This window comes from Haplochromis burtoni, unplaced genomic scaffold (assembly GCF_018398535.1).
Source record: "Haplochromis burtoni strain Fernald_Lab_line unplaced genomic scaffold, NCSU_Asbu1 Contig_42, whole genome shotgun sequence".
Taxonomy (NCBI): domain Eukaryota; kingdom Metazoa; phylum Chordata; class Actinopteri; order Cichliformes; family Cichlidae; genus Haplochromis; species Haplochromis burtoni.
The window spans coordinates 1,792,717-1,805,644 of NW_024582403.1; positions in this window are offsets into that span (position 1 = coordinate 1,792,717).

Here is a 12,928-nt window from a genome sequence, read left to right on the forward strand (position 1 = left end):
GCTTGTCAACATTAACTAGTCTGTTATGCATTGTGTAGCGTCATAGCCTACACATCTGAGCTTCACATATCTACATAATAGATATGTGAAGCTTCTGGGTCTGAAAATGTAACCATTTTGAGGCAAAAGTGACTTTTCTAATTCTTTCTAAGAGACAGCATGGGCCAACTCTTCTAGTTGCAAAAAGAAGTCAGATTGCATAGATGTCTATAAAAAAATAGCACTTGGCTCTCTTAATGACCAATATTAGTGACTACTTTTCAAGTCCTATTGAATGCAATGTTCAATTTGCAAATAATAGACCTCATTGAAGTTTAGAAGATGAATAAAGCACATTTATGGCAGACCATTCAAAAGTCTCTAACAGTGTCAAGCAAGGCAAGCACTGCTTGTCCAGTGAAATCAAAAGACAGACATCAATTAAAATCAGTAAAAGCTACCTCTCTCTTAAGCTTCTGTCTTTTCCAGTTTGTAGTCAGGAAACAGGTTTAACTCTACTCGATTCAATTTCCGCTTAAATATACAGAACCAGCATGTTCAGGACATATCCATGTCCCATTAACACTGGCGTAAGTTTAACCAACTTTTTCTGCTTGTTTGTACATTGTTCACAAGCCTCTGGTCTTTGATGGGAGACTGATCGGAGACCAGCATGCTATGAAGCATTTGTTGGCTCTGTTTTCACTTCTTTGAGATCAGTTACCATGTGTGAGCACCATGGGAAGAAATTTTTCATTTCGTTAGCAAAGAAGGCCAGAATCATTGACGGCCAGCTCCCACCATGTCTGGTATAATAAAATAAGCAAACTGCACAGATGTAGTTTCTAACAGCACTTTCACATTAGCACAGAAATATTTTTGTTGAATGCATGTATAAACGCTAAGCAGCCAACGCATTTTTCAGTAACATTTTTAATCCCTCTGTTGACAGTTAGCCATGTCACACAGTGCTTTCAATTCAATTTTTGTTATTTTACCCCTCAGCCATAAAAGGCTGATGGGGTGTTGTCGCCAAGCGGTGTCAGATCTGCCCCTCACTTGTCTCATGCAATTTCAAAACAGCAAGCTAGCAAATGTGAAAACAGCCAGGCAAACCCAAATAATAGAACCAGTAGGACGTTGTTACTATATTCATCTTTTAGATACAGTGTGCAGCATGTATGTAAATTGCTCTCATGCCAATATAATCATTTTATCTTTGGTGCAGATAAGTACCAACACTTTAGCAATAACAAGAAAGGTTATGTACTACTCAAATATTCATTAAAGACTGCAAAAAGGGACTCTTGGTCTTAGAAATATGTTTTTACACCTATTTTTACAATGTAATAGATCTTCATATATCCAGCTGCGTTTGTTGTTTACTGTTGACGCTAACAAATGATGGTACGGTCAGAAATGTTAACCCGAGTCCATGGTTCAAGAAAACAAAAACACTTTAACTGAAGGCATATTTTTTTTGAGATGATGAAGTATGGGGTGAGCTTTTTCTTTCTTTCTTTTTTTAAATGGAAGCTCTCAGTTTTGCATCAAAGCTCAGCACTTGTTGAGAATTTATTTATGAATCACTATTCCTCACGGCGCGCCCTGGTATGCCTGTTTGTGAGAAACTGTCCCCGGCCTCCACCCCTTAGATTTTTTTCAAAAAGAGAAAAAGCATTTTTCAGAAAGGCAGTTACAGGAACATGTTATTGATATATAACACATCACACAACAATAGACATCAAAACCAAGGTGAGAAATTTGTCTCTCCTCTAGCTTGATGTGCACACACACACACACGCAAACACACACGCTTACAAACTCCACTATCAAACCAGTGTGAGGACTTTATAGGGATGTGTCACTTTGGATGTACAACAGCAGTCTTACTCACACACACACACACACATCTCCAAAGCAGAGCCACACACATACAAATCTACACCCGTAGTGCTTCTGCATTGTCTCTCATGATTGGCTTGGTTTCAGATGTTTACTGTGCCTCTCTCGCTCTCTCTCTCTCCGCTTGTCTCATTCAGGTCAGGCTCGTTGTCTCTCGGTAAACAGAAAAAGTAGATTCTCAGGAAAGGACATCAGGAAAGGAAACGTGAATAAAACATTTCTTTCACAACAAAACCCTTTGAGAGCATGCACATAGACACACTTACATATTCATATCCACACATACATATACATGAACATTGGTGGAAGAGTATCCGTCCTCACGGTGTCTGTCCACATATTCCCGAATTTCCTTCCATGAACATTATGAAATTTATATATTTATTCAACACAATTTCAGTTCATTTTCAATGAAAGATGGTGGAGAGATTTCTTTAGTGATTAACTGATGGTTTTGCATATGTGTGTGTGTTTTTGTTGATGCTCATACGCTGCTAAACACACAGCTGGCCATGCTCTTTGATACACAAGAAGGCCTTGAGGGTATTTTACACTCCTTTTATGTTTCTTTTCTTCAGTGCACTTTCTCCTCTCCACCTAATTTGCACAATTTCCATAGATCCTTCACTGACTTGGGGAGAATTTATGCGCCCCCAGCTGTGATCTAAGGGATGGCTGGTCAGCTTATATGTATTTGTCTGCATTCATGAGTGTGTTAGTACATCAGATGTAGATCCAGTATACTAGTGAAGCTACTTTTACTGATATTCACATAGGGGAGTGCGTTTGCACATCCCCGCTCATTTTCTGCTCTCATTTGCTTGTGTGGCGAGACTGATTACATTTTCACCAAATACTTGTGAGACGGCAGCATAATGCGGCTTAATGTGACCAGCTCCGTCTTGTCGTTTATGGAGGACTCCCCCACTGTTTGTTGACACTTGGAAAGAGAGCCAGCCATCTCCCGCTTCACTAGATAATTCTCCTCTGTGGTGTAGCAGAGAGAAACTTCATTAACCCCACTGCCACACAGTCAGTCCTGGAGATGTGCATGTGTAATGTGGCTGAAAGCAGCCTTTTAACGCTGTAAACACTAACTTGCTAAACGTCAGGATGTATTACACACTTCAGCTAAATTATCAAAAGCTGGTCTACCAGCTTGTGTTTTGTGGACTGTGGATAAGTCTAAATATTGTGTAATAAATATTATATGAATGTAGATTTGTAGTTTCAGCAACAATGCACTCACATTACATGGTCCCAGGAAGCACTTGTATATTTAATTTATGTTGATGTAACACTTTACAACCATGCCAGCGCTGACACCCTGCATCAAGAATGAGAGTGAAAGTTAAGACTATATGCATTGCTGTTATCATCTTGTAAACCCGGGACTTGCTTTGTCTTGTCAGTATAATTTAGCTTTAAAATCTGTTTTTAACCAGCTTAAAGTGATTCTTTGGCCACCTGGGGGCAGCACAGCAGAGATAAGCCCTGAATACAAATAACAACAAGCAGCTTTTGTAAGTTGAAAGAGTGAGCTTGTAAGCGGGGGATCAGACAAACACTGAACGACATTATAATTTATTATTGCACTATACTATTATCGTTATTTTAGAGACACGTTTATGGCTATTATGTGAAGTCAAGTAATCACTCTTGCTTTAGGCCCTTCAGATTTAATTGTTTTACTTTGAAAAAGTCTTGCCCCATCCCTCATTTCTATATATCTTCCTCCCAGTAGCAAGACTTTCCTGTAATATATTTTCAAAGTATTCTTGAGCAATATTTAGGGTTAGGGGCAGGCTGCCTGAATGTCTTTCAGAGTTTTTCTTTGGATCTTGGCTTCTTTCTTTAATTCACTATCAGTCCAGTCCTTGTGCCTGACCATTTTCAGAGGGATGTTTTTTTTTGTTTTTGTCTGTTTTGTTTTATGTTGATTGTTGAACCACTGACCTATGAATCATCCAAACATAAAAAGCATAAAGATGGCACCCAACTCAAGGGATGAGTCAGTGTTGTGTCTACTCGTAACAGACAACCATTTTTAAGTTGTATCTTTAGGCACTTTGCTAGTAGCAGCCTGTCACAGAAGCACATAATTTGTTCCCATTACTTTAGTTGAATCTATGAAAAAGGCACAAAATACTATTTTTGGACCAACAAGGTGATTCCAGAGGAGCTATTAGCCAAAAACTTGGCATATTTCAACAGCTGAAAGCAGACAGGCAAACAGGCAGGCTTAAATTTAAAGTATATCCTTTAATGGTGAATAGCAAGCAGTCTGAAACACAAAAATCCAGAGAAACACTAACTGAACTGGAAGGACTAATACAGGGTATGACAGATATCATCACAAGGTCAAAGGAGGGACCGAAGCTTTATATGCGAAAAGGACTAATTACAAGAAGTATAGGCACACCTGGGGAAAACAGACAGCTGTAAATAATCAAGGTAATGCAACAAGGGGAAGTAAATCTAAATACAAGACACAGGTAACTACCAAAGTAAAACAGAAAGTTAGAACTATAATTAAACAGGGAAATAAAGGCACATGAAATATCTTAACATCGGGGAATAGACAGAGAAAGATAAGATGGGGAAACACAGAGGAAATCAAATAAACCAGGGGTGCTCAATCCCAGTCCTCGAGAGCTACTGTCCTGCAGCTTTTAGATGCATCCTTGTTCCGACACAGCTGAATCAAATGAATGGCTTGTTATCAGGCCTTCTCCAAACTTGATGGCATGCTGAAGAGGTGATCAAACATTTGATTCAGCTGTGTTGGAGTAGGGATGCATCTAAAAGCTGCAGGACAGTAGCTCTCGAGGACTGGGATTGAGCACCCCTGAAATAAACTAACATAAATAGCAACTAGAGCTAAACACTCAAGACAGAAAATGCTAGGAATAACATGAAGATGAGAAGATACCCAATATGCAAACTAGTAATCCAACCGAAATTTTTTCATTTAATTTAAAGTCCAGATTTAAAGTCCAAAAAGGTCCAGGACCATGACGCGTGGTGTACAGTGTGTCCCTAAAATTTTGAGAACACTGAACAAGTGGAGCACAAAAAAAGATGTGGAAGGTCTTAAATAAAAAAAAAAAGATCTACACTAGATGAAGCAAATTATGTCTTTAAGTAAGGAGAAGGACTTCAACAAAGACCAGACACAAGACCTAAGAAATGCATCTGTCCCTTTAATGCAGGGGTGGGGAACTCCAGGCTTCAAGGGCCGGTGTCCTGCAAGTTTTAGATCTCATCTGGTCAACACACCTGAATCAAATGATTAGTTCATTGCCAGGCCTCTGGAAAACTTCAGAACATGTAGATGAAGCAATTTAGCCATTTAAATATGCAGTGTTGGATCAAGTACACTTGACAGGTTTTATGGAATGAGAAATCCAAATCATCAGAGTTTACAGAAGAGTTTAGGAGAGAGGTACAACAGGACGTGTCTACAGCCATCTGTAAAACACCGTGGAAGCTCTGTCATGGTTTGAGACTGCATTTCAGCCAGTGGTGTTTGATAGAGATAGAGAATTGATGGAACTATGAACAATCATTTTTCAGCATGACAATGAGCCCAAACACACTGCAAATGCCGCAAAGGCACACCTGGCTAGAAAAACATGCAATGAAACACTATCAGTCATGGATCGGCCTCCCCAGAACCCAGACCTCAACATTATTGAAGCAGCGTGGGATCATCTTGACAGAGAACAGAACAAAAGGCAGCCAACATCCAAAGAAGAGCTTCAAGAAGCCTGGAGAACTATTTGTGAAGACTACTAAAGGAAATGACAAGTTTCCCTTAGAGAGTCCAGGTTTGTTGAAGAAATGCAAATCATGCAATGTAGGTATTTGTCTCTTGTGTTGTGTATTATTTATATAACATAAAAAGCTAAATTCTTCATGCTTTTTCCATAATTACATTTCAACCTTTCCAAGCTACATTTAGTTGTTTGGTCCACTCTGAATAGCAAAAAATCAAATAAAACACCACTGAGGACTCTCTATATTTTTGTATTGCACAAACTTTGGATTGTAGCACCTACAAAATGCTTCCAGCGTACACTGTGTAGGTGATTGGTTATCAAAACCCCTTATACAAAAATAGACATGCACATACAAACACAGCTGTTAATTTAGCAATATTGCTTCAGGCTGTAAGAGGCTAAATAAAGCCTTCAGGGACAAACTCAGCCATCCTGCATCCATCCTGTCCATCCTCCCACTCCCTGAAGCCTGCAAGGATGCTTCCTCACGGGATATTACTCCCACTCTGCCTAGGGGCTGGAGCACATATGGAAGTGATGTGGAATGTCAAGCGCGAAGGAGTTAAAAGGGAGAAGAAAGGAAGACAGTAAAATATATTGTCTATATTTAGAAAACTGGCTACGTGAGGACTTCTGTGATTACAGAAGTGATTTTTTCCCCCCTCGTTTTAAGTTAAGTAATGACTTTGTGAGGACACACAGTCAGGAATGGCCATCAGTGATGGCACCCAGTGTAAACTCTGAGCTGGGCAGCTGCCTGCATATCGTTTATTTCCTCCAGTATCTGCCTCCAGCACACTCACGCGTACCAGCCAACAGGCTCCTTCTGTTCCTTTATCACACACACTGATATTCACACATAGGAGTGCAAAGGGAATAAATGAGCACGCACGCACACACATAAATGCACACAGAGAAGATGAAAGGTACAGCGACTGAGAAAAAAAATAAGAAAGAGAGACAGTGGAGATTGCAGCTTAACCTCTTGGCTCTGCTGTAAAGCAGCACTCACTCTCAGGAGCCTTGCTGATAGCCATCTGTCTGGCAAGGAGAGACAGCTTCACCTTCCCAGCACATCAGCACGCTCATCCCATAAACAAACAAACATAAACACAAAGGCAAGTATCCACACAAACACTGATGATAAGTACACAATGTAAAAATTATATTTCCAGAGTTACTTTGGTGCTGTCATATTTTTATCTAAGTGGAATGAAAACTTCGATAATTCCTTATCGTCAGAATGAATCCAGTGACCCTTAAAAATGAAAGCAGCATGCCGACAAGTTTCCACATAAAGCTATTTTTCTTCGTTCATACAAAGTTTGCTTTTCAGATATGCAGCGTGCGCACACATAGCAATGATTAGCATCTATTTAAAGTGAGAGTGGGACATTCATTGACAAAAAAAGAGCTATAAACTTAGAAATCCTGTAAAAAACCAAAACCCTTTAGAGTCGGGCTACAAATTTGGAGCTTAGTCAATAGCTCCCTCTCAAGGTTGATAGCTGAGCCAAAGAAAATCTTTTCTGCACCCACATCTTTACCCTGCTCCCCCCTCCTCTCCACTTCTTCTTCCTCTCTCCCTCTCCAGCGGTGCTTCAGCTATATTCTTAAAACATAAATTCTTTGAAATACTCTCACTTTTCCACCTCTGCTTAAACTCCACTGCTCCCACCCCGCACCTCCGTGTCCTCTCCACCCCTCGATCCATCTCTGTCCCCCTGATCAATAATCAATCTGCAGCAGGCAAGGCCAGGGGCCCTGCGCCATCTGTCTCCATCGGCAATCCTGGGGGAGAGTGTGAGAGGAAAGTGTGAGAGAGATCGAGAAAGAGGGAGGAGATAGAGTTCAATCCATCTTCATCTATCTCCATCCACGGTCAGGTCCACTCTACCGGTATAGATCATAATTTGGAGAGGTGTAATTGCTGGTCAGAGACTGGGGGTGAACGCTAAAGGGGGCAGGAGGGGAGAAGGAAAGGGGGTGTCAATAATGTTTCTACAGTCAAGTCCTCCCCCCTGCCCCACCTCTCCACTCTCCTGTCTGACCCAGTTTCCTTCTTTTTCTCCTCTTCATCTCTTCCTGTCTGTCTTTTCTTACTTCTCCTGCTATCTTCACTTTTCTCACTTCTACTTACAGAGAACCACAGACCCCAGCAACATAATTCATCACTCTTCTGGTCCACGTTTGTGTGTCTACGTGAGTGTGGATTTCTTTGTGGTTTGCACGCCTGAAGTTTGTTTTTCTACTCTAATCCTGTAGAAGAGGCACAACGCCTACTCTCAGTGTTTCTGCTGCACTTGACATGCACATGAGTGTTAATGTGTCACAGGAGCATCACAGTGCTCTGATAATGATATACCATGGAGCACCTGCTGTGGAAAAATGATTCTCATGTCACAGTAAGCTTGCCCAAATAATAACAAATTTGAAACCACCATGCCTGAGAAACTCAAAACATGTCCGAGGAGCGCAGAAGAAGTGTATCTGCTGCAATGTGCTAGAAGCAAATGGTTTGATCCTGTGCTAAATAAGAAAACAGATCCATATGTTTGACTTATTTCTTTCCAAACAACTTACCTCATTTGTGAATAACGTGAAGCAGATTCTCACACACTGACAAGACTCTAAATCAAGGATGTTGAACTAATTTTACGTCCTAGGCCATTTTGATTTTAAATGGGTAAAAAAAAAAAAAAAGTAACTGACATTTCTGTCAGTAAAAAGAAGTTTAACTGCACATTTAATCCCTGAGATGATTAAATATAAAAAAACTTGTGCAACTTTAACAATATTCATCAGTTTTTAAACATGACAAAGAAAATGCTGCTGTTGCAAATGAAATAAATGTAAACAATTACAGAAAAAGGTTTTGTTAGCTCATTCCCCAAACTGTGCTGTAATTACAAAACAGAAAGTTTCTGTTCATTTACTGTTACATAATTACTTTGGTATAGCATGAATTGTCTCAGGGGAGGTATTTATCAGCAGGGAAAATGCTGTAAAATGATTAAAATACATTTAAAAGTCCCAAATTTATGTCCTTTATATTTTCCAGTGGGCTGGATTGGAGACTTTGCAGGGCTAATTCTGGCCCTCGGGCCTAATGTTTGACAACATCTCTGTGCTGCTGCACAACATCCTAAGATGTTGCCAATAAGTATTTTCATTTGCTGTGTTCACTGTGCTATTTTAGCACGTTAATGTGCTAAGAGCTGCTAATTAACACCAAACACAAAGTTGCACACAGCTAAAGCTAACTGGATTTCATTGTGCTGAATGAAAAGTGAAGAAATCACCAAGTCACTGCATTGCAGCAGTGCTGGAACAAAGAGGTGGCCAGACATCACCGCAGACAAAAGTTCTTCCACGCCACAGATCCACGGGTGAAAGCTGGCTGATCTTAGTGGAACTGATTAATGCAAACCCTAGTGCATTCTTCAATGTTGGTGTGATCCATTTGTGCAGATGTAAACATGGATCACACACTTCAGTATGAACCAAAACACATTAGAGGAGGTGGTCTCAGTCCACTTCCAAATAAACTTGTGAGAATGTGATCTGACCTCAGTCTATCCCAGTTTAAAGGTATTCCCATAGCTAGCTATGGTTTGCATTCTGGGATGCAGCAGAGCACCACAGATGTGTAAAGTACGATAACTGTTGCAAGACAAAGAGCACGGTGCATCGTTTTATTGATATTTAGTCAGATGACTACATTTATCAGCTCCTTCCTGTATTTACTTTTGTTGCTCCCACCCAAGACACATCTGACCGATACGCTGACTGAATGTTTTCTTGTGATTTTCAAATTCTGGCATTTTCAAAGCTTTTTGTAAATCCTGCTCAAAACAGCCATGGCTGTTAATTGAGGTTTAGGTGCATTTCATCCCAATCTCAAAAGGTGACTTTCCTTTTGCTTCTAGGTCTGACTGATAGTATCAGAAAAGCACTTCAGTCCAAAACAAAAGAAAACAAAATATTTTTGAATAAAAATCTTTAGATTTGACAAAATCTTTAGATTTGACAAACATCTTAACCTGGTTCGGGAACAGCACCATGCAGGACAGACGAGCTCTACAGAGGGTTGTGCGGTCAGCTGAGCGCACCATCCGCTCCGAGCTCCCTGACCTGCACTCAATCTACAGCAGGCGGTGCTGGACCAAGGCCAGGAAGATCGTGAAGGACCTCAGCCATCCCAACAACAGACTGTTCTCTCTGTTGAGGTCAGGAAAGCGATTCCGCTCCCTGAAGACCAACACAGAGAGACTGAGGAGGAGCTTCTTCCCGCAGGCGATACGGTCTCTCAATCACACCACCACACAGTACTGACCCACACATATGGTTCTTACACACACACTGGACTTTCTGGACTTTGTTTTTGCACAACACTGGTCACTATATTCTTCATTTCCGGTTAATACTTGTACAGCTGCTGTTATTGTGTATATATTTATTTATATTTAGATTTCTTCATACATTCTTATATAGTTCTATATTGTGTATTTTGTTGTACAGTTATTTTATTTTCAACTTTAATTTATATATTTTATCTTATTCTCCCAGTTAAATTTACCCTTCATTCTAATTTGTGTTGTACAGTTATTTCATTTTTAACCTTAATTTATATTTTATTCCTTCCTAGTTAAATTTACCCTTTTTAATTTTTCATATTTATTTCCTATCTTATTCATAGCCTTTTCCTTTTTTGTTTTCTTTAGGTCACGAGCAGTTGTCCAAGCATTTCACTACATATCGTACTGTGTATGACTGTGTACGTGACAAATAAAATTTGAATTTGAATTTGAAATTTGACATTGTTACTTGATTTCCCCATCCATTATTATTCAGTTTCACTTCTCAACAGATGAAACTTTCACAAGTGTGAAAGATGTGGAAGCCTACCAGCAAATCCACATAAAATTATGTGGCTTACGCACTAACCGGTGGCCTTTACTGGTATACTTCTACTTTTATAACGTGGTTTGGTTGTGCGTTGCTGTGCCTTACCTGGCACAGCTGAACCCGCCTCCGCATGCTAACCAACCCGGGTGCTTTTCACTTAATCTCCCGCTCGTTGTCTCCACACTTCCTCCTTTTTCTTGCTTGTTCATCTGCCTTTACTCCCAACACTGTCGCTCATTTATTGGCCGTCCTGGTATAATGGTACCTTTTTTTTTACGCCCCATCAGCCTGAACTGGTACCATTTGCCACGAACCACTCTCATGTTTTACTCAGATAGCTTGCCATCTATGGCTACCAGTCTCACAATCGTCATAATGGTAAATGGCCTGTATTTATATAGCGCTTTACTAGTCCCTAAGGACCCCAAAGCGCTTTACATATCCAGTCATACATCACACCCATTCACACACTGGTGATGGCAAGCTACATTGTAGCCACAGCCACCCTGGGGCGCACTGACAGAGGCGAGGCTGCCGGACACTGGCGCCACCGGGCCCTCTGACCACCACCAGTAGGCAACGGGTGAAGTGTCTTGCCCAAGGACACAACGACCGAGACTGTCCAAGCCAGGGCTCGAACCGGCAACCTTCCGATTACAAGGCGAACTCCCAACTCTTGAGCCACAATCGCCCATATATGGTACACTTGGCATTTTGTGCAGTGCTCGTCTGTGCCTGTTTCACAGAATCACATTATTTCAGAAAGCCTCGCTTTGCCCGTCTCTACATTTTTGTTAAATTGGAAAAATAAACCACAAGAAAAAGCTGCAAGTTTACAAACTCATCAGCTGATTCGGACCACAGGAAATGAAAACGCACCAAAAAAGATGAACACAAAGGTGAACCACATAAAGAAAAAGCAAAGGTGTGTCAGTGCTGGAGAAAAAGAGGAACTATGGTAATTTTAAAAAAAAAAAGAAAAATACTACGCAAGTATGTACTTAAGTAGATAAAATTACATCCCAGCGCCACCTTAAAGTTGCAGTAATATGGCGTATGTCATTCTGAAAAGAGCTGCTCTACATAGTGATGCTTTTAGGCTAAACAGAATTATTTGTCTTTTGCCACTTTTCAATATTCAGTACAAAAGACAGTGTTTAAACTTTTGTGCAGAGGGCCGAACATGACCTTCTTTTTGCACTGTATTCATTCCTGATCAAATATGATTTCCTCCACCTTCATCCTTATTATTGGTCCCTGCCTCCATGCCATCTGGATGAGAAATAAAATCCTGGAAATGCCCTTGCACTAACAGTGCTGATAACCTATCAAATGTCCCATCTACAGTCATTACTCCAGTAGGAAAGGATGTGCTAATATTAGGCTCTGTGAGTCATCAGCGGAGAGTGAGTAAGGGCGTTTGTGTCACATTTTAGTCCTTCATACTATTAGTTAAATAAACAAACACAGGGACTATTTAAGAGTGTGCGCACACAAATGTTGTACATAGATGTTAAAGTGCACGTGCTAAATTTAGAGACTGAGTGACAGAAGTAGGTCTGCGTGAAAACAGCTCTTCCCTTTCTGGCTCTCTTTCTGGTGAGTTCTCCTCCTCAGCATCTTCTTCCTCACAATCAAGAACATTTTCACTCCTCTCCTTCTCTCTCTGTGTTCATTCTTACAGTGTTTTCCGCTTCCTGCACTAAGTGAGAATCATCAAATGAAGATTAACGATGCTTCTGTTTTCACTAACAAGCTCACATGACTCCCACAAACACACACAAGTACATGCACAAAGGCATCAGGAACACAAGCACGTGAGCACACATACACACACGCTGAAGTGCACATGCAAAAAACATCTAGTATGAGCACACACACACACACACTTGCCCCCTCGGGAAACCTTACACAATTACGGCTAGAATGGGATTCATTCTCAGCCTTCAACAACTCATTAACTGCATTTTGCAAATCGTACGTTTCAGCAGAAAGCATTGATGAGGAACAGCGAGAATGGGAGCTTTGGGAGAGGCATGCATCTTTTTAGCGTGTGTTCAGAATTTATTAACATATCACATACAGTACACTGCATGTGTATTCCATATGGGGGCATGGGGTGGAATGACAAGAGTGTATTTTGTTAGTTACGGCGGCCACGTTGGGAGACCTATAGGTCAAAGATTTTTTGCACACATTCGTTTTCAATCTGCATATACAGCGATGTAGATACGCTGCTGAATGTCATACAGCACACATACATTTTTAAAAATATTTTTTAAAGTATACACCGGCCTTCAACTGAGTACATATCTGCAGTGCAAGTGTCTTCATCTTTTAGTGTTTCCTTCTGG